Here is a 21,732-nt window from a genome sequence, read left to right on the forward strand (position 1 = left end):
CCGATCAGGACAAACCAAATTTGGAAACCTGCATCCTTGTGTCAATGCCAAGCAAAACTTAGTGTAGGACTCACTTAAAAATGTGCATACATGTACACAAAAAATCCTCAATCTAACTAACAATTTGAACACAGAGAGTTTTAGTCCTAAAGACTACGACTATAAAAAATTTTGAGGACAAATTACATAATCCATATGTAGCCATACTATTTATACAAAGTATATACATAGAAAAAATAGGAAAAAAAGTTCTTTTTCTTGTATACTAAATATTTCAAACCGACCAGGGCATTACTATAATAGTATACTACATGTATAAGTTTAATAAAAAAAAATGAGAGCATTTACGAGGCCATTTTCCATAAATTTATTATTTCCAAGGGGCATAACTCTTTTGAAAAAAGTTGATCGGCCAAATTTATAAAGCTTGACTAGGATTATGCTGATATTAACATATAGAATAAGTTTTAAAAAATCTGGCAAGAATTGTACCTGCAAGACAAATATAAACACCTTACAATCATTCCATAAACATAAAGTAGTTCACCTTTACTTTTAGTATCTAAAAAAAAGACCAAATCAAGAGAAATTTAATATTGACCAATGAACAATGAAAATAAGGTTAAGGTCAGATGAAGCCTGCAAGATAAATGTAAAGTTAAACCTAAACACCTTACAATTTTAATTTACAATCATTCCAGAAACCAATTATAGTTCATCTTTACCTTATAGTATCTGGAAAACAGACTAGGCAAGAAAAAAATATCCGATGAACCATGAAGATGAGGTCAAGTTCAGGTGATTACTGTCAGACCCATTGGTGGCCTTTGGCTGTTTTTTGCTCTTTGGTCGGGTTGTTGCCTCTTTGACACAATCCCCATTTCCATTCTCAATTTTAGATCAGTACACCTTACAAACATTCCATACACCAAATATAATTAACTGAATGCTTATAGTATCCAAAAATTAAACCAAAACATAAAAACTTATTACTGAACCATTAAAATGAGGTCAAGGCCAGATTACAACTACCAGTTGGACATCTACACCTTACAATAATTCCATACACCAAATACAGTAGACTTATTGCTTATAATGCCTGAGATATTGACTTGACCACAAAAACTTTCTGACAGAGTAGACAGACACTAGGACCTTGCAAGGTACCCATATACTAAGTAAATATAAATATCCTATTACCATGAATACTATAAATAATATTAATAAGAGAGAAATTATGAGAGAAATTAACATTACAAAAAATCTTTATTTTTTCAAGTAATCACTGAACCATGAAAATGAGTTCAAGGACAATGGACAGTTGACTGACAGAAACTTCATAACATACATATGCATCTATATACATTGTACATAGTATGAAGCATCCGTGTCTTCCACCTTCTAAAATATAAAGATTTGAAGAAGTTTGTTAACCCCACCATGGACGCAGCCGCCTGATCAATATCCCTATGTCGAGCTTTCTGCAACGGAAGTTGCAAGCTCATCAAAAACTAAGCCCATTTATTAGTTGAAATACAGAAAAATGAAAAAGAATATTTTCAAAATTTTGCCTTGGATACTGTAGTTTGGTCATTAAGAAGCTTCGAATATTCTGTCTCAATTTCACAAAATCCCATGTCTGTTTGACAAAGTTATCAATGTTCAAAAAAAATTTAACCACAGACTGAACCTAAATTTTAGGACAGCGACGCCGCCTCTGGCAGAATCTAGGATCACTGTCTCGCTTTCGTGAAATAAATTTGCAAGCTTGACAAAAAGCAGAACATGTATTTCAGAAATTGAAATTCTATGCAACTATTAATACTTAAATGCTGTTATGGTCCTACATATTCTTGTGTGTTCAATATTTTGGCATTACAAAAAGTCATGCTTTCTTAGACTGTTTGAAATGACAAATGTTTTGTTGTTACATTAATTGATTAAATCTGTCGAAGGTGAACTGATAGATATTTTAGTTTGGGAATACATAATTTTTGCATCTTTTATTATTTTGTTATTTCTTTTTAGTGCTTGTTGATGAGTCCAGCCCTTTCTGGCTGATTCTGACATTTGGTTCTTATGTTGGGTGCTGTCTGCCATACTGTGTGTAGTTTTATTTTTTTTATTGGTTCACATTTTTTCATCCTTATACAAGTTACATGTATAGCCATAATAGGTTACTTTATGGTATGGATTTTGATCATTGTTTATGGCTGTACAGTGACCAGCAAATGTTTACATCTTCGTCCTTTGGTTTTTTAATTGATAGTTGTCACATTGAGAATCATACATGTACCTCATCTCCTTATACATGTTATATCTATATGCTGGTTCATAAAAAAAGCTTAAAAGGAAATTATTCAATTGTTATACATGTATGTTTGAAAACTCATTCCTATAATGCAAAAACAATAATCGATTGATTTTTCTTGCTTATTTTAATGTTCAGTGGCAAATATTTTACAATGTATGTATATTTTAGACGAGAACAACTTTTAAATATACAATTCATAATATAAGCAAATGCTATAATTATTTGAACTTCTGTCATCTCATGCGTGTGTGTGTGTGGAGCAGAAGAAGGAGAGCAGGATAAGGATTCCTTGATGCATACTTGACATCAGAAAGACATAAATAAACAACAGTATACATGCCGTAACATGTACATTTACACTTGAAAAAGGTTTAAATAGATAACATTAAATTATTTAAACTAACTGCAATTCTACAGATGAACTTACTTTGATACCAGTTCTTTTTGCCGGACATCCGCATCTACATGTACACCAGTGATTCTAATACTGCACTTTCCTTTCATTTGGTAACCATGGTAATAAGCTAAAATTGTAAATCTTAATTTAATCCAGAACTCCAGACAAAAACTAGATCATTTTTGTAGATGAAGTATGAACTGATGCTCAGAGTCACTAATTTATATTTTTACTTTTGAGTGAATGGAAAAAATGTGTAAGAAAACAACAACGGTCGTATAAAAAGATCAACAGTGTAACTAATATTAATAATATATGTATAGCCTAAGCCCGTTTTAGTATAGTATGAACTTTTTTCCAATATAAAATCATCTATTCTGCTGTCTACAGTTTAAAATAAAATGCTCTGCTGGGCGCAGCTTGATACGACAGCAGAGGTTGAACCCTGATGGTTGGGGCAAGTATGGATACAACATTCAAGCTTGATACAGCACTGAATTTGGATTGTGATTAAATATTTGACACAGCATAGGTTTCTGACACAGAATGAATGTGGTCTAAGAACTTAAATTTTTTTAATTTACCTATTCAAACCATATCATTATTATTTGCTTTTATATATAAATCAGAAATAACCAATTAATTTAAAATGGAAAATTTTAAAGAAAAAAAAAGGAAAAAAAAAAACCCTCCCCCAAATTTTTTGAACCCCCTTATGATTCATCACCCCCAAACTCAATCCCATCCTTCCCTTTGTGGTATGGTACCTTGCAGTACAATTTCAGAGAGATCCATACACTTGAACACAAGTTATTGTCTGGAAACTAGAAAAATGTTTGTTTTAGGCCCCTTTTTGGTCCCAAATTCCTAAACATTTAGAGCAATTACCCCCAAACTCAAACCCAGCTTTCCCTTTGTGATATGGAAACTTGTAGTACAATTTCATAAAGATCCATACTCTTACACACAAGTTATTGTCCTGAAACTAGAAAAATGCTTGTTTTTTGCCCCTTTTTGGCCTCAAATCCTAAAATTTTGAGGCAATTACCCCCAAAATCAATCCCAGCCTTCCCTTTGTGGTATGGTACCTTGCAGTGCAATTTCAGAGATCCATACACTTGAACACAAGTTATTGTCTGGAAACTAGAAAAATGCTTCTTTTTGGCCCCTTATTCCTAAACGTAGTTACCCCAAAACTCAATTCCAGCTTTCCCTTTGTGATATGGAACCTTGTAGTACAATTTCAGAAAGATCCATACACTTACACACAAGTTATTGTCATGAAACTGGAAAAATGCTTGTTTTTTGCCTTTTTTTTGGCCCCTAATTCCTAAAATTTTGAGGCAATTACCCCCAAAATCAATCCCAGCATTCCCTTTGTGATATGGAACCTTGTGGTACAATGTCAGAGAGATCCATACACTAACACACAAGTTATGTCTCGAAGTTACAAAAATGCTTATTTTTGGCCCCTTATTCCTTAACTGTTGGTACCATAACCCCCAAAATTAATCCCAACCTTCCTTTTGTGGTATTGAACCTTATGGTAAAATTTCATAGAGATCCATTCACTTAAACTAAAGTTAGATTTCCTGTTACATAGGGAAAATTGTTTAAATACACCATTTATAGGCATGTTGTGGAATCTCAATAAATACTTATGATTGCAATGTACGTTTAATCGTTGTTGTAGCTATGAAATCTATACAATAACGTCATTCACTACAGCGTTAGGGTTACAACATTACCATAGTTCAATGTTAGTACTTCGCGTATACTATTTTCAGACAAGGCAATATTAACTCATGAACATAATATGTTGTCATTTGTGTTACCATCCATACTTCATGCACTTAATAAAAGAACAGCGCTTCAATGTACTTCACCAATTGATGGATATATAAAATTTGCTGTCAAAAAGCAAAAAATATGTACTAGTATGTTCTTTTAACCTTTTTCATAAATTATAAATAATCTAAAAGAAATGAAGACATGTGTGGGATTGCTTGCAATGCAGTTTTTCTTACAATATCTATTTCTAAGAGGTATAACTACTGTAAACATATTTGATCAGCAGTTATTTTCTAACTCATAAAACTAAAAGACCATGCTGATATAGACCTATGGTATGAATTACAAAAATATCTGACAACAAAATGCAACCATAACAGTGCTTTACTGGAAAAAATGGTTATCTTTCATAGAATTTACATTTCAAAATGAAGTAATTCCTGTATAAATAATTTATCCAAGACATTACTGGTATATAATAAACCTTTGGTATACATTAATATTATATGAATAAACTTTAGACATAGAATAAAATTGAGAATGGAAATGGGGAATGTGTCAAAGAGACAACAACCCGACCACAGAACAGACAACAGCAGAAGGCCACCAACAGGTCTTCAATGCAGCGAGAAATTCCCGTACCCGGAGGCGTCCTTCAGCTGGCCCCTAAACAAATATATATACTAGTTCAGTGATAATGAACGCCATACTAAACTCCAAATTGTACACAAGAAACTAAAATTAAAAATAATACAAGAAAAAACAAAGGCTAGAGGCTCCTGACTTGGGACAGGCGCAAAAATGCGGCGGGGTTAAACATGTTTATGAGATCTCAACCCTCCCCCTATACCTCTAGCCAATGTAGAAAAGTAAACGCATAACAATACGCACAATAAAATTCAGTTCAAGAGAAGTCCGAGTCTGATGTCAGAAGATGTAACCAAAGAAAATAAACAAAATGACAATAATACATAAATAACAACAGACTACTAGCAGTTAACTGACATGCCAGCTCCAGACTTCAATTAAACTGATTGAAAGATTATGTCTTCATCATATGAATATCAGGCACAATCCTTCCCGTTAGGGGTTTGGTATCATACCATCATAACATATATGAGAAGAACATAACCCGTGTCATGCCAACAACTGGTTTTTAAATAAATGTGTTTAGTGCCGATGCAAAGACCCTATAAGTGAATCAATATTAACGCCAAAATATGCAATCTTTAATGACCTGACAACAGTATCGTAACTATATCCCTTCTTAATAAGTCTATTTAAAGGTTTTGTTAGTTTCAGAGGTGAATACTGACATTTTTGTGCTTTATAAAGAATATTTCCATAAAAAATTGGATGTGAAATAACTGAACGTATAAGAAGTCTGCATGTTGAGCTATATTTACGAATGATGTCCTTATACCGATGATAAAATTTAGTAAATGTTTTGACTAGTTTGTGATATCGAAAACCCTGGTGTAATAATTTTTCAGTAATACATAAATTTCTCTCGTTAAAATCTAAAACATTGTTACATACACGAGCGAATCGTACAAGTTGAGATATATAAACACCGTAAGATGGTGACAAGGGAACGTCACCATCTAAAAATGGATAATTAACGATAGGAAATGAAAAATCATCTCTTTTATCATATATTTTAGTATTAAGCTTTCCGTTAATGATATAGATATCAAGATCGAGGAAAGGGCAGTGGTCATTGTTAGTATTAGCTTTATTTAAAGTAAGTTCAACAGGATAAATTTCTTTAGTATACATACTGAAGTCGTCATTATTGAGAGCCAAAATATCATCCAAATATCTAAAAGTATTATTAAATTTGTGTATCAGATGTTGTTTCGATGGGTCTTTACTGATTTTTGTCATAAATTGTAACTCATAGCAATACAAAAAAGGTCCGCAATAAGTGGTGCACAGTTAGTCCCCATTGGAATTCCGATAACCTGACGATATACGGAATCTCCAAAGCGAACAAAAATGTTATCTAGTAAAAATTCAAGGGCATATATAGTATCAAAGCATGTCCAATTGACATAGTTTTTTTGTTTATTGCTACTAAAAAATGACCTAAAAGAGTTTGAACATATATATTCACATTCTGACTTTTTAAATGCCCATTTAATAAGGTGTGTGAATTTTTTCTTAATGAGAATGTGAGGCAATGTGGTATATAGGGTAGAAAAATCAAAACTTTGAACAGATTCAAAATCACCAATATATGCATGCAATTTATCAAGTACTTCCAACGAGTTCTTGACACTCCAAAAGTAATTAATTCCACTATTTTCGAAGGCCTTATTTGAACAATTTATTATCAGGTTTTTGATTGTACCAAGTGTACTGGTAAGAAGAATAGACAATTTAGTAGTGGAACAATGGCTTGAAGACGAAATGAATCTATATTTGTAGGGTGTTTTGTGTAGCTTCGGAAGCCAATACATAGTTAGGACTTTCATTGTATTTGGTTCTGCTTGTAAAGCGGTAGCTAAAAGTTTATGTTTGTTACAGATGTCGTTTTCTGAAAATGGAGTCAGTTGGAATGTTGGTGAATTGGTGATTTCTTTTTTCAGAACCTCAATGTAAAATTTACGTCAAACAATAATAATATTATTAGCAGCTTTATCGGCCGGGACAAAAACAAATTCCTTGGCTTAGGTTTATTGTGGTTATTGTTAAGAGTAAAATGTTCTTTAAAATGTTGAATACGTATATCAACTATGTTCATTACTGATTTAAAAAAAGAGTCCAAAGATTTTTTGTCAGCTTTTTCCCGTTTTATCCATTTCAAACAGTAAGTATGGAGTGAGTCGTGCATGGATGATATTACGACACTCATTCCAATTAATAATTGACGGGGGACGATATTTAGGTCCTTTACTGAGGAATGATTTTAACTCTCGGTCTTGAACGATGTTAAGATCTCCTGTTATAACATGGGAAATGGGTCCATAAATGTATTCGGAATTACTGCAATTACATGAAGTAGGTGTATTTTCACTGATATTAACATCTTTACACAATTGGCTATAATTAAACACAAATTTCCGGGTAGATTTCTTGTAAATATAACAAATAAGAGGGAGCTCAGTATTATCAAAATATCCCGGAATTTGTTCTTTAACAGAATGGTCGTTAAAAATACCGGCAATATTTACAAAATCAAAACCTTTATTGACATACTTTATTTTAATAAACTGTTTTTTATTATCTTCAGGGCGATCAATTTTGGGAAACAGTTTAGAATAACAATATGCCTTTATAATTTGAACGATTTCATACTTAGGACTGCTATATGAAATTGTGTTGCAATCCTCTAAAATTTTATTTAACTTATTAACCGGTTATGAACAGAGCTTTGTTAACAGATAATGTCTGCCGTTGTTTTTTGAAATAGAAATTAGGTCCGAAATATTGGTATGATTGGTCCGAAATTTTCTTTGATTGCGATTTTTTCTACGACCATGAGAACGGTTTTTACGAACAGTTTTAGAAACTATATCCAAAATGTTAACAGAATCGGTTCTTGATATATTACCAATTCCCATGATATTATCATTAAGACCGAGAGGGTAGAAGTATGTCTTCTCTGTATGAAATCCTATTAGTTGATTTCAAATGTTGATATTCAAATGACAATGCTTAAACATCCAAAGTCACACACCATCCATGACTTGACAAAGTTTCAAAATCAATAGACCATGACTGAGGGGCTGGGCAAAATAAAAAACAAGGGATATGAAATGTGCTAGTACTCTGACATATACAACTGCATATCAATTCATGCAAATATCAATGATTTATCATTATTGGTTCACTCAAACTGACCTAATCAGAAACTTTTCACATTTAAGTTAAGTAAAAATATCAAAGTCAATCAACCATGACTGAGGGATTTGGACCATATAATCTCAATGGAAATGGAAATGAGAAGTGGATATCCTACTTCTACTGCAAAAAATATTATTGACTTATTTAACCATAACTCGGCCATAAGTTATTGTTTGGTTTAAACTGACCTAATCTCAATTTTTAACAAATTGTTTATGACTTCGCCTCTGTTAAAAACAGCATGCCCAAGACTCATTTTCATGACTGTTGTTGCAAGACAAAAAAAGAACAAGCAATGAAGTGTTAATAGAGCGTCCAACCCTATTTTCTATAAAATTGACCTTTAAAAAAAAAAATTGTCACTGTTTATAGAAATAGCCCACAACAAGAATCAAAACTTTCAACTCTATCATGTCTATGACCTCAAAACTTGCAACATGTATACAGTCTGACAACAACAAAATATTTAAACAAAGTTATCCTCTTCATTACATACCTCTCATCACAAAATTATTCATTGACTACTGCTCCTTTTATGCACATAAATCAATATGACAATCTATGAATCCATTATATAATCTAGAAAGCAAGGCCTCAAATGAATTCTGTTCTGTTGAAGTACATGTACAAAATGTACTTTCATTGAAAATGCTAAAAGAAATAATGTATAACATGTTCAAATGTATAATAAAATGAAGTTACAATACATCTGCCAAATTGCCTTAAATATTTTTATATGGCAAAAATGGCTTATTTTGATCTTTTAAAACAAGAACAACAGATCTAGACTTGCCCTGTTTCTTGTTGCTGTATATCATATTTGTTTATTTGTTCCTTGTTTTGTTTATAAATCATTATCAGTCTGTTAGTTTCCTCATTTGCATTGTTTAACATTTGTCATTTCCATTAAATGTCTTTTATAGCTGACTTTCTGGTATGGGCTTTGTTCATTGTTGAAGTCATCTTGTACATTTGTACCATAACTTTAATATACTTGTTAACTTCTATGTCATTTGATCTCTTGTGGAGAATAGGACTCTTCTCATTGGCAATCTTACCACATCTTCTTATTTTTATATTCACATTTAAGTAGATGTAAAGTAGACCATTCATGCACTCTAGGGTCCACTTCTACTTATAATGTACAAGGTGATAAGACCTGCCGCTGTAATAGCCTGGGTCATATTTTTCAGCTTAAACATATGTGAATAGGTGTGGAAAACTATCAGAAGTATAATACATGTATGATAAGGCTGAGAAATACTAGATGTTTATTGTTATAGTACTCAGTAATAGTAGTCTCAGACTCAGGATAATCAAGGCTTATTGTACTTGTCATATGATGGGGGGTAGGAGGGGTCCTGATCCCGAAATCCCGGGCTTAAAAACATGGAATTCTGAGGTCCCGAATTTAAAAAAATTTATACCCAGACATCCCGAAATTCGAAAAAAAAGAATTCCCGGATCCCGAAAGGATCAATCCCGAAATCCCGAGCTTAAAAACACCCGATCCCAGAGTCCCGATAAAGGTCCTACCCCCCTCTCAGATGCAAAGCCCTGTAATTTTCTTACATTTGTGTAGTTGCAAGTCTCGTTTTGCCTTAAGTTAACATAAAATAAGAAATTTGAGCCTCAGATTTGAGCTTTAATCAAATGTGATGATTTTCTCGGTAATACCGGAATGTGATTCTTGTCCGCTCCTGCATGTCCTGGAATCATTCATTATTAAAATTGGGAAAAGGTTACATGTACATTATTACCTACGCGATGTATGAAAAGGTATATACATTTTTTAAATCTAAATTATATGAAAAGGGGGGAGTAATTGATCCCCAGGGGCACCCCTATCTATTAAGTGTAAAATAGCTATTAATTGCTAGAGAGATAATAAAGTCGTCTACATTTTCATGGTTTTAAAACAACTGAAAAACAAATACAAATACCACACATGTATCATAAGATATACAGGTCTGCATCAGTTAAAGTAATTAAGTTCTGTTGTGACATTAGATAAACAATTTCAATACATTACATCAAGTATATGATGTCCTCCCCTTGTATATGATATCCCCCCTTTTTCCAAGTTTGTCTTATTGTCTAAAGGGCTTACAAATTATATGGTTATTTGGGATGTATTTGTGTCTAAATCTTGTAATATCCTCATTATGAAATATAAATAGATAATGAAACGGATTACCCAATGCAATTATATTTATATTACAATATGGGGGGGGGGGGGGGTCCAAACTTCAATGTCGTTCTCAGGTTTACAAATATCTACAGTCAAATAGTCTTTCGTGAAAAATAAAGCACACACATCTTCCTGCTTTAATCCAATAATTAAACAAAATGTGCATAATAATATTTACCTTTCGTTCCGCTTTTAGGGTACGTAAAATTATCCATCAAAACAAAAACACTTTGACTTTTGTTGCGTTGACTTTCGTTTCATAAATTTTCTATGTTTCGTTCCCCGGTTTCTTCCAGTTAATCGACAAGTTACCCATTTCATCTAGACAAATCGGCATCTAACATAGATAAATCGGCACCTTATAAAGATAAAATCAATTATTTTATCCTTGATCAAAATATAGTGAACCAAACATTAAAGTTACCTGGCACTGATATATGTATGTGGGTATGAACTCAATTTACAAGTTTAGTGTTAATATAGCGATTATGTTTGACTGTTTTTACAAATTACCAATTTAATTCCTGCACTATTTATGACATTATTGTCAATATTGTATATGGTATCTTTGAAGAAGTATCTTATTCTTTTTGGTTTTTTTTATTTGTGAAGACTGTATTGCAGCTTAGTCATTTGGATAGCTGTCTTGTCAACTTATTCGTAGATCTAATTTTGTTGAACATTTTTGTCACTTAAAGTTTCCCTTCATCTATTATACTTTCTTAAAAATAACTTGAAAATTTAATTTAAAAAAAAATGCCTTTCAAGCCAATAACTCCTATAAGGGATAAATTTACAATTTCGGTCAGTTAACTTAGTTAACTTAGTTGTAGATAACTTAGTTAATTTAGTTGTAGATAACTTAGTTAACTTAGTTGTAGATCTCAACTTGCTGTTCAAAATTTCTCTTTATCAGCATTTAAGATAATAATAAAAAAAAAAAAAAAAAAAAAAAAAAAAAACAGAGATATTTCGTAAAATTTATAATGCCAGATGCAATAACTGCAAATAGGGTTGTCCAATTGGTTTGAAAAATTACGTGGCAGATAAATCTTAACATGCTTATCATTTTTATCCTTATAAAAATAAGGAGATGAGGTATGATTGCCAATGAGGCAACTATCCACAAAAGTTCAAATAAAGTGGATGTAAGCAATTATAGGCAAGCCTTCAACAATGTAAATGTATTAGCAGCCATGCTCAGTTAATTGTAGATATTAAATCAGATACCTCGTGTAGGGAGAATGTAGCAATTCACTCTTTCATGGTGCCATCAGTTGTATTATGGAAGGCAACATTTTTTTTTAATTTCCGCAACTTTTATTTAAAACGGCCTCTATTACATAACGGAGATTGCAGTAGTTTCTAACTGAAGTCATAAAAAAAATCGGTCTTCACACGCTCTTATTTTTAGCTCACCTGACCTGAAAGGTCAAGTGAGCTTTTCTCATCACTTTGCGTCCGTCGTCCGTCGTCCTGCGTCCGTCGTCCGTCGTCCGTCGTCCGTAAACTTTTACAAAAATCTTCTCCTCTGAAACTACTTGGCCAAATTTAACCAAACTTGGCCACAATCATCATTGGGGTATCTAGTTTAAAAAATGTGTCCAGTGACCCGGCCAACCAACCAAGATGGCCGCCATGGCTAAAAATAGAACATAGGGGTAAAATGTAGATTTTGGCTTATATCTCTGAAACCAAAGCATTTAGAGCAAATCTGACATGAGGTAAAATTGTTTATCAGGTCAAGATCTATATGCCCTGAAATTTTTAGATGAATTGGACAACCCGTTGTTGGGTTGCTGCCTCTGACTTGGTAATTTTAAGGAAATTTTGCCGTTTTTGGTTATTATCTTGAATATTATTATAGATAGAGATAAACTGTAAACAGCAATAATGTTCAGCAAAGTAAGATCTACAAATAAGTCAACTTGACCAAAATGGTCAGTTGACCCCTTAAGGAGTTATTGCCCTTTATAGTTAATTTTTAACCATTTTTCATAAATTTTTGTAATCTTTTACAAAAATCTTCTCCTCTGAAACTACTTGGCCAAATTTGTCCAAACTTGGCCACAATCATCATTGGGATATTTAGTTTAAAAAATGTGTCCGGTGACCCGGCCAACCAATCAAGATGGCCGCCATGGCTAAAAATAGAACATAGGGGTAAAATGTAGATTTTGGCTTATATCCCTGAAACCAAAGCATTTAGAGCAAATCTGACGGAATAAAATTGTTCATTAGGTCAAGATCTATCTGCCCTGAAATTTTCAGATCAATCAGGCAACACGTTGTTGGGTTGCTGCCCCTGAATTGGTCATTTTAAGAAAATTTTGCAGCTTATGGTTATTATCTTGAATATTATTATAGATAGAGATAAACTGTAAACGGCAATAATGTACAGCAAAGTAAGATCTACAAAAAAGTCAACATGATCAAAATTGTCAATTGTCCCCTTAAGGAGTTATTGCCCTTTATAGTCAATTTTTTACAATTTTCATAAATTTTGTAAATTTTTGTAAATTTTTACATAATATTTTCCACTGTAACTACTGGGCCAAGTTCATTATAGATAAAGATAATAGTAAGGAGCAAGAATGTTCAGTAAAGTAAGATCTACAAACACATCACCATCACCAAAACACAATTTTGTCATGAATCCATCTGTGTCCTTTGTTTGATATGCACATAGACCAAGGTGAGCGACACAGGCTCTTTAGAGCCTCTAGTTTTAGATTACAATCCCAACTAGTGTTAATCCCGAATAACTGCAACAATTTAGGCCCAATCCTAAATTCCCGGTATGATAATAGAACCTATATACAGTATTTATTGTTAACATGATTTCGTTCAAATAATGCATGAAATATTTGGCACTGGATGTTATTTCTCTTGTTCGTGTGTCTTTAGTGATGCTCGAAACCTAAAATTTATTAGAAACCCGGAAAACCAGTTTTTGATTTGAAGAGCTTTTAAAATATCAGAACTGTTGAAAAAAAGGGAAGTCAATTCTGCTGAAAGCCTGCCTTCGGATTAATATAAAAGGCATCATCGGAGTTTATTAGCAACTCATAATTTACAGAGTAAACGATTAATTATACTGCACTAGAGTTATATGTATGTTCGCTCTTAATGAGCATGAAATACTTGGAACTGGACAATAAGCAAATTCAGTCAAAAGTTAATTCATATGTTACATATTAAATTTGCAATTATGATAATCATTAACAACCGGCATTGAACAAACTAATGCTTATAAATTACTACCTCATCAACTGTTTCCCCCATCATAGAATTGTCTTTATATGAAAGACGAAGAAGAAGAAAATTACAGATGTTTTATAATATAAATAAAAAACATGCACCTCAGTACCTGTGTAATCTTGTCCCCCCATGTATACAAAGTACAACCAACTATCCGTTGCGAAACGGTCAAAATATCATTGTTCCATTTTGTAGACTTTCCCTTACCACTGAATCTTTTATTCCATCCACGATACGAGAATGGAATAAGCTTGACTTAAAAATTCGAAACACCGACTCTATATCTAAATTCAAGAGAGAATTGAAAAATGAAAGTGTTCAGAGTAGAGTTGCGCCGTATTATATGTACGGTCCGAGGAAACTGAATATTATTTTAACTCAATTGCGATGTTCCGCTTCATTTTTGAACTCTGACCTTTTTAAAGCTAACATTATACTGGATCCTTCGTGTCAGTGTGGGTCTGATATTGAGGATGTTCATCATTTTCTATTAGTTTGCCCAAAATACACTACATGTAGAGAACTTTTACTTAACAATCTTAATTGGCTTACTGAAAACTTTATTATTGATACTAAACTATTAACTTGCGGAGATCTTGAACTTTCGAATGAACAAAATCTCCTAATTTTCAAACATGTTCAAGATTTTATTAAAAGGTCTAACAGATTTCTAGTACCTTCATAAAATATTATTGCTACCGGCACGGATAATCATCACCATCAAACCTAAGTCAACATCACAGAAAATATAATTTTCTTCTTTTTTTTCCCTCCTTTTCCATTCTTCTTGTTCTTATTTTCTTTTTAGTTATAGTTCGTATAATATTTAATGAATTTGTTAGCTTTAGATGCATGCTCATAATGTTATTATTGTATATATACTTGTATTGTAATATGGAGAAGACTTCATAAGTATGATTTACTTGTGTCTCATCCATTTTGCTGATATTTAGCAAATAAAATATGTTTAAACTAAATAGAATTGCCGTAAACGTTATTGATTTTATTTAGGACATACATGTATTGGCGCTAAAAGACGTGAGACGTTATGGCGTTTAACAGTGGACACGTTTTGGCGAATAACAATTATCGGACACGTTTGGGGGTTTTGAAATCGGACACGTTTGGGCCATATTGAATATTACGGACACGTTTGGGGAGAATAGACACGTTTGGGGGAATCGGACACGTTTGGGGGGATGGACACGTTTGGGAGTGTTACATATGTTTCTGGGTTTTTACTCATTATGGCTTGCACGCGCTTTTATGTTTATGGGTTTTAATATTAAAACAATAAAATATAGTTTTCAGGTATTGTGTTGTCTTTACAGATGTAAGAATCAAACGAGAACACAAGCTGAAACACAAGCTATACACTTTTGATTTCTCATTTGTCTCTATTGAGAAATTATCAGATTTATACATAAAATACTGATTAATGCATAACTACAATTAATTATGATTTTATTTTAATTAAATGATGTTTATTCAAACACCGTCATATCTAACAATCAATTATGATTTAATTAAATGATGTTTTACTATTCATACACAATCATTTAGGATTTAATTAAATGATGATTTCAAATTTTGTTATTGTATATTTTATCAACGGATTATAATATTACGGTAACAATTCTTTTATTTTTCCTAATATATATATTTAAAAAAAATGAGGTGCCGAATTGTCTTGGTCCCGAAATGTCCGGATCCCGAACTGTCCAAAATGGATGCCGAAATGTCTTCGGACTTGGGTGCCGATTTGTCTGGGTGCCGAAATGTCTTGTTACCGGGACAAACATATGAAAAACATATGAAAATCATATGTTTTTCATATGTTTTGAAAACATATGAAAAACATATGTTGCAATTTTTCCTGTGTAATGATGGCTGTGACATACATTTGTATATTTTCAGTTTCAAAACTTTAAAGAATATTTGCACTTAAATCTAAAGTTTTGAAGGGGTAATACTTTAGGAAGATTTTGTAAGAAATTATGCACCAAAGGCCCTAACTATGGAGTCAGCCTGGGAACAGTATATATAGTGTGTCAATATATATGTTCCTGAGTCAGCCTAGTGTATTTTTAAGGTTTAGCCTTAAATCAATAATTTTTCAATAGAGATAGGACTCGAATTCAGCAGGTAAGTCAATTTAACTGTCCAGGGCCATTTTATGACCATAACCCCTACCTCTTTCAGGACAATGCCTTGGATACAGAGGTCCATATCAATCAATTTAAGTTGTTTTTTTTAGGTTTTTTTCTGTCAATATGTCTTATGAAGAAAGTAGTAGATGAAATGATTAAAATGCTTTGAATATAAAGTTTTATTGCTATAACTGGGATGCCTTGTATTGTTTATTGAATGAAAAAAAAAATATTGAAAATGCTAAAAATTGGGGAAATTTGAAATCATCCACCACATTCTGTCCTATGTTCCCGTTTCCATAGCAACGATGTAGGAATAGTTAATTATTTATTTTCATTGTTCAAATGAATAAGGGTAGTGTCCATTATTAGGTTTTTAAAATATCTAATATATTCTCGCTAGTATTTTGGCTTCAGTTATCTCCAAAAATTCAAGTTTTTGCTAATTTTCAAGATGCTAAGTAGACTGTAACTAAGGAAATCAACTTTACTTGGATACTAGGTAATGAATTTGGTTCAAATCTTATTTTTGATTTGTTTTACTATTCTTTATGATATAAATAAACATTTAAGTTCAGATTTAGAGATTTTTTTTTCACTTTCCACATAATGCTTAATGCTTCCTGATATTCATTCACTCTTTAAAACAATTATAGGTCAGCGTACAGCCCACAACAATGAGCAAAATACATACCGCACAAGCTATAACCCCCCCCCCCCCCCTTTCCCCCACCAGCAACAAATGACAACCACTGAATTACAGGCTCCTTACTTTGGGCACATACAGAATGTGGCGAGGTTAAACATGTTTGCTGGCGCCAAATCCTCTCCCTAGCATGGAACAGTGTTGAAACAGTATAACAAATACACTCGCACAATCCAAAATAGTATCATTTTCTTCTTCAGGTAAATTCAATGTGTCTCTCTTTCAGAAAACTTTAAGTCCCCTTTGTAGATTTTTAGGTCGATGTGTCAAACAATTATCTAACAAGTAGGGGACAAAGTTTGGTGTTGCCTCACAGAATTCCTTTATTTGTTTAACATATAAAAAATTGCTTCTTGATTTAAATTTATATATAAAATGAGCAAAAGTATTTCCAAACGCATTTTACCGATGTTTACTGAGAATGTACCGTAAGTCTATTTGTATACTAATATCCATTAAGAAACGTTAAATAAAGAATATGGCAATGTATGGAATATATCATTTATAACATTTTTTTTTTGTAATTTAACTGTAACTAATTGCAATATAAAAAATCTCCCTATTTGATTTTTATCTTTAGTAAAAAATGATCAACATTCTAATTGATACGATTGTTATACATGTATGAGGCAAGTAATATTTGAATTTAAATCTAAATTTAGATGATTTGTGTAAATATGTATTTTATTGTTGTTGTTGAGTTGCTGTCTGATTAAAGTGTACTCAAATCAGGTTTTATTAAAAAAATGAAAAGAGGAATGCATTTCAACGAGATGAAATAAAAGAATTATTGTAAATTCATATTTTAGGTATTCTTTTAATAAAATATGTACATTTCAAAAACACCAAAACGCAAACATACGTTGCTACATAGGGAACGTCAAAAACGTCAAATTAGCGTTGCTGTGACATTTTGGTAGGTTTGTTCATTACTCTTTATTACATATATATCGAAATGTTCGTTTTGCAAAGGAATTTGATATTATAGTTATTCTTTTCGAACAACTGATGTTGTTTTCACTCTTTTTGATGATTTGTAACAACTTGTCCCTAATAATTCAAAGAAAAAATAAGGACGCTAACATTGTGACATTCAACTAATCGATAAAAATATCATTGAATGCATAGAATATTTTCATTTTTATTTGGAATTTATCATACTGGCTTCATTTCTCCGTTCTTAAATGCATAACACTTTATCTTTCATTGTTTTCTGTAACCCACCCCGGAATTACTAACGTAAAACGTTGGTCAAAAGTTTTGTGACGGGAGACCTTTGGAAATCCATATACTTTAGTATTTTTTTTGTTTAATGCTTAAAATGAGATTGCTGTCTAAATAAATGCCGTTAAAATGTTATAGATTAGGAGGTATGTTACATTTTCTGACTAGATGAAATGTTTTTCACAGTTTTACTCAATATTGATATTTTTTTTATAGAACAGTTTTTTAATCGTTGTTGTGACATTGTACTTTGGGTTAGGTTTTTAACCGGATTTTCGAAGTAAGAATCGGTTATTGATTTGGGGATGTACGGCGAGCGGGCGGTCGGGAATGCGGCTGCCAAACAGTGTCCGTTCATTTACATGAAAACGCTTTGAAGAAATTTTTTCAAATTTAGATATGTTGTTTCCTGTGACTGACTGAAGGTTAAGTTAAATTTTCTCGTTGTTCAGTTGTAGCCCTTTCCCAAGAATTCAATTTTTGATGAATTAATACATTTCTGTACAAAGGGAAATAACTCATTTTTTAAAAGTTTTAAATTTTGGTTGTGTGTGTTATTTTAATTTTTACTTGATCCTGTTTGGGGTTCCAGATTTGCAAATAAATTAGATAACAATCTATTTTTATTAAAGGATATATTTCATTACAGAACATTGTGTAGATAAAGTTGTAGCATTCATAGATAAATTGCAGATCTATATTAGTTTGTTACAAATGAAAGAAAAAATATTGGGAACTATTAACTACATTCATGAAGTTTGATTACACTAAGTTTTTTTAAATGATTTTCACCTTTTATCAAGATAACACACCATCTGGTAATTGTCAGTTATAATTGGAGTGACAGATTTATTTGAAAACTATTAATTATATTTGATTATAATTTGAAAATAAATATAACATCATATCTAATTTTTAACCGGATTTTCGAAGGAAATATCGGTTATTAAAATGGTGATGTACGGCGGGCGGCTGGGCGAACCTACGGGCGGCTGCCAAACAGTGTCAGCACAATAACATGAAAACGCTTTAACAATTTTTTTTCAAATTTAAATATGTTGTTTCCTGGGACTTAATGAAGGTCTAGTTCAATTTTCAAGATTTTAGTATATCTCCTCTTTGAGTTATCGCCATTTTTAATATCCAAAAGTGGAATTTTTAAATATTTTACTCTTGTTATCTTTTTTATGACTAAGCATAATGTCTCATCTCACAATAAAAATTGGAGTGACAGATTTATTTGAAAATTATCTCTTTCCTAAGTGGTAATGATTATAAGCTATATTATTAGACATTTTGAAGTTAATTACATTATTAATTATTAATTAGATCTGGGTTATATCTTAGCATATAATATCATTGGAGTGACAGATTTATTTGAAAATTTTCTGTTTCCTGATAAGATCTGTAGGACTGTATAAATAAAGTTTGAAATTTACTGTTCATTATTAGACATTTTGTAGATAATTAAGTCTCCCTAAACCATATATATTCAAATCCCACCCCCCTTCAATTTGAGAATGTGCTTTTATCTTGTAAATGGTTGAGATCCCCACCCCTAAACTATATATATTCTTGTATGGGACAAAAAAACAAATCAAATGAAATATTTGGGGAGTCCCCGGGTTCACCCCCACCCGCCTTCTTTTTGAAAAACTTGTAAACGGTCAAGATCCCCACCCCGAAACCATATATCTTCTTGTATGGGACAATAAAACAAATCAAATGAAATATAAGGTGAGTCCCCTGGGGTCACCCCCATCCCCCTCCTGTTTAAGAACTTGTAAACGGTCGAGATCCCCACCCCTAAACCATATATATTCTTGTATGGGACAATAAAACAAATCAAATGAAATATAGGGGAAGTCCATGGGGGTCACCCCCACCCCCCTTCTTTTTGAAAACTTGTAAACGGTCAAGATCCCCACCCTGAAACCATATATATTCTTGTATGGGACAACAAAACAAATCAAATGAAATAAAAGGCGAGTCCCCTGGGGTCACCCTCACCCCCTCCTGTTTGAGAACTTGTAAACGGTCGAGATCCCCACCCCTAAACAATATATATTCTTGTATGGGACAAAAAAAACAAATAAAATGAAATATTTGGGGAGTCCCCGGGTTCACCCCCACCCCCCCTTCTTTTTGAAAACTTGTAAACGGTCAAGATCCTAACCGCGAAACCATATATCTTCTTGTATGGGACAATAAAACAAATCAAATGAAATATAAGGTGAGTCCCCTGGGGTCACCCCCATCCCCCTCCTGTTTAAGAACTTGTAAACGGTCGAGATCCCCACCCCTAAACCATTTATATTCTTGTATGGGACAATAACACAAATCAAATGAAATATAGGGGAAGTCCATGGGGGTCAACCTCACCCCCTCCTGTTTGAGAACTTGTAAACGGTCGAGATCCCCACCCCTAAACCATATATATTCTTGTACGGGACAATAACACAAATCAAATGAAATATAGGGGAAGTCCATGGGGGTCACCCCCACCCCCCTTCTTTTTGATAACTTGTGAACGGTCAAGATCCCCACCCCGAAACCATATATATTCTTGTATGGGACAATAATAATTAATAACCTCGGTCCGAAAATTGTGTTATTTACGTCTTACACACATGTCATCCTAAAAAAGCCCTTACTTTCCTCTTCCAATTGGTATATCATTTTTATAGTTTATATATTTGAAAGTACCCGAAAATAGGAGGAATACTTCAAGAACAACATTTGTATGTTACCCGTATATATAAAATTTTTCTCGTAAGTATTCGGACAGTTTGTTGACAAAACAGAATAAAAAACGATAAGCCAACTTTAGTGCTTTAAAGATCTTTTATACAAAAGAACTCTTGATCTTTCCGGTATTATTCTTATTTAAAGCCGATTTTTTGTCAAAGGTACCGTGATAAAATCAGAAAACGTCACCAACATCGCGCGTAACGTCTGGTACATTAGAAAAATCATATTTTTTTATATTTTGGCATAATCATGATAAATCAATAAAGAATTAAAAGAAGAATAAGAAAGATTATTTTCTGTTATCATCACAACATATTTTATTCCTAAATGTGCTTGCTTAAACAGACTACCTGAAGTTTCAGGGGGGAGGGGTCCTGGATATGTAATAGCCAATAATTGATTACCCCCAGAAATGTGTGACATTAGAAAAGTTTTGGATGATTTTATAAAAACTTCATATATATCGAGAAAAACATGATTTTTTTTCGGCAATCAAAGGGATGTTACCGAGTCGCACTGATTAACCATATAAATATAATTATTCAATTGAAAGATTATACATGTATGCATCCTATATCAATTGCAGGAAAAACGCATGCTTAACCCTTTTTGAATACAGTGTCTCTTCTGTCTACATTTCAAATACTACATGTACAATATTTGTTTATGATGAAATATCATTTATATTTTATTATTTTGCAGATTGCAGAAAGTGTGATCAAGTCCAGCCATAATTAGTCAAGGATAAGGAGAAACCTGTCATATATTAAAATTGGAAGCAATACCTTCAGCAATATTTTAACACTGCAGCATATAAGCATATCATATCACCACTTTATTGTTGATTCATCAAAACATCATCCTAAAATGTAAAGAATCATGTGACTCATAACCTATCAATATGTTTAATATGTTTATAAAGAAGAACACTATAATTTCACCATCTGGTATGCCAAACACCTTAACACACAAAGGATTAAACGCAGCAAGACCGTAGTATCTCTATGAACAAATTGGGGAATATTGCTTTAATGAAACTAATAGTGACATAGTTGTTCAAAGCCAACCATTGCTTTAACGGAAGTTGACTTGACCGAT

The 21,732-nt window shown here is 32.5% G+C and overlaps 2 long non-coding RNA genes across 2 annotated transcripts in view; one reads left to right on the forward strand and one right to left on the reverse strand.

Moving 5' to 3' along the window:
* The window catches only part of LOC127699047 (uncharacterized), a 114,149-nt gene that overhangs the window by 56,908 nt on the left and 35,509 nt on the right, over positions 1–21,732 (forward strand). The gene's annotated exons all lie outside the window — the stretch shown is intronic.
* On the reverse strand, positions 246–10,855 carry LOC127699010 (uncharacterized). Its single transcript, XR_007980995.1, has 4 exons — positions 10,721–10,855; positions 8,848–9,002; positions 2,742–2,838; positions 246–562 (listed from the first exon to the last, which is right to left on the reverse strand). It is a non-coding gene; the product is annotated as an uncharacterized LOC127699010 (long non-coding RNA).

Source organism: Mytilus californianus, unplaced genomic scaffold, assembly GCF_021869535.1.
Source record: "Mytilus californianus isolate M0D057914Y unplaced genomic scaffold, xbMytCali1.0.p SCAF_4, whole genome shotgun sequence".
Taxonomy (NCBI): Eukaryota; Metazoa; Mollusca; class Bivalvia; order Mytilida; family Mytilidae; genus Mytilus; species Mytilus californianus.